This window comes from Capsicum annuum, unplaced genomic scaffold (assembly GCF_002878395.1).
Source record: "Capsicum annuum cultivar UCD-10X-F1 unplaced genomic scaffold, UCD10Xv1.1 ctg5166, whole genome shotgun sequence".
NCBI classification, from domain to species: domain Eukaryota; kingdom Viridiplantae; phylum Streptophyta; class Magnoliopsida; order Solanales; family Solanaceae; genus Capsicum; species Capsicum annuum.
Genome location: NW_025859620.1, coordinates 1 through 2452, shown reverse-complemented (window position 1 = coordinate 2452; position 2452 = coordinate 1). Strand labels below are relative to the sequence as shown.

The window sequence follows — 2452 nt, the reverse complement described above, 5'->3', positions numbered from 1 at the left end:
GTCAGGGATAAATCAAAAAGTCGAATCATGAATTTGGAGAAACAAGTTGCTCAGATATCAGCCATAGTAAATCAAAGATAGCCTGGTACTCTCCTAAGTAACATAGTGGTTAACCCAAAGAAAGATGAATACTTCCATGAAATTAACACTCAAAGTGGTAAAATCGCTACAAACTCACCTATTCCCTTTGTAGATGAGCAACAGAATGATGATGATCCCATTGATGTAGAAAGCAGTAGTAAATAAGACAAGGGTAAATATAAGGTTGAAGATCCTATATTGAAAGCCATCCCATAACCTTCTCACCCTTTTCCTAAAAGGCTTAAAAAGAAACAAGAAGAAGGTAAGTATCAAAAATTCTTATATATGTTAAAAGAGTTCATAGTCAACATACCCTTTGTAGAGGCATTGGAGAAAATGCCAGGATATGAAAAATTCATTAAGGATTTGATCACCAAGAAGAGGTTAGTAAGTTATAATCCAGTCAATAGTATTCATTATTATAGTGTTGTAGTTACTAGATCATTGGTAAGAAACAGGAGGATCCTGAAGCTTTCACTATACCTTGCACTACTAGATCTTTCAAATTGACTCAAGTATTATGTGATTTGGGGGATAGCATAAACCTTATGCCTTTTGAAATATTCAAGCAATTGAGGTTGGGAGCTCCCAAACCAACTACCATGAGACTAGTGATGGCGGATAGAATAGTAAAGAATCCAATTGATATCCCTTATGATGTATTGGTAAAAGTGTCTTCTTTTCTATTTCCTACTAATTTTTAATATTAGACTGTGAAGTGGACTTTCAAGTGTCAATTATTTTAGGAAGACCATTTGTTGCTACATGTAGGATGTTGATTGATCTTGAGAAAGGACATCTGATGTTGAGACTCAATAATGAACATGTGACACTGCCATAAATTACCCCTATGGTGACGGTTGCAAGACCGTTGCAATAGACAGAAAAACTGTTGCCATAGCTCTAGCATAATGATTCAGCAACCGTCCGATAGGTGAGTGTTGTGATAGGTCTCTGACAATGGTTTATGAGATGGTCGCCTTTATATACAATCTATTTTATTTTGTTGAATTTTATTGTTTTTATAATAAAATTGAATAGATTTTATTACCTTTATACTAAAATCATTTTTTGTTATGTATTGAGTTGAAAGTATATTTTAATGAATGTGTCAATGAAATCGAATTTAAAATATCATTTAAGAAAATTAAGTGAGTTTAGTAGTTTAATATGTTAGAATGACAATATGAGAGACAAAGCAATAGTTCAATGACATTTTTGTCATAAAAAATACAAAAGTGACTTTTGTGAGATTATTGTCAATAGTGCAATGACAATATGAGGAATTAACCTACTCCTCCTCCCAGCTGCTCTTTGCACATCTCAAGATATTTGGTCCCAAATTGTCTAATTGAGGTTGAGGATCAGTGGATAAAAGACTAAACATAATAACATCTCTTGGTTCCCCATCAAGAAGATAATACTTCCTCAAAAAACCTTTCTTTGTAAAACCAACCTTCTCCAACACCCTTTGTGATCCTAGATTTTCAATATCCACCACACCCTCAAGCCTAGCCCTGTGTGGACAGCCTACGAAGATGGCGGCTGCCGCTATTTTCACTGCCTTGGTCCCAATCCTTTTTCCCAATACTTTGATCTCAACACGTATCCAATTTCACCCCTGCACCCCTCGCATTCATCAAAGAAACTTATGATAACACAACCAATTAGCTTGTCATTTAAATAAATTGCTCTATACCATGGATCAGGTATAATAACATCCGTAATGTATGTTATAGCATCTCATTTGGATGTGAAAGCATCGCATGAAGAGAACTTACTAACCTTGTCATCATCTGTATGCCATTTCATAAAATTATCAACATCGTTGAGGTTCAATTGACGTAGACTTATATCAAAATAATCATTTTCTTTGTCAATCAACATCAATTTCTCCTCAATTTTAATTGGCAATTCTTCATTAATATGTGTAACATCAGTACACATGATGAATTAGAATCCATTCTCTTAAGTCTCAAGACCAACTTTTTTATCAAAAAAAACACCTAAGTTTTCTTGGTTTAATAGGTTACAGATTATAGTGTGTACACGAAATAGATATTAACACCCCTATTATAAATAATGTAAAACTCACTTTATGCTAAATGTGGTTTAGGTGTATTTTTTATTAGAGAAAAATGTGATTATGGAATAATTAATGACTTGGTAGCACAAGAGGTTGCTCAACTTTGGATAGATATTGGGCTTTTTAATAAGCATTTGCAACAATGGGTGCTGAGAAAGTAAATGTAGTTGGGGCACAGGCATTTACTTCTAAAACTTTTGAGATTAAATATAAAGAAGAAGCAAAGTATCTTGATCATAGGTTAGAGGACTTTTGAGCCCAAGGGAAATGGAATCATGGTCTAAA

At 33.8% G+C, this 2452-nt stretch overlaps 1 pseudogene; it reads right to left on the bottom strand.

The window, feature by feature from the left end:
- Window positions 1-1372: 1372 nt before the first annotated feature.
- LOC124892887 lies at window positions 1373-2028 on the bottom strand (annotated as a pseudogene).
- Window positions 2029-2452: the final 424 nt, after the last annotated feature.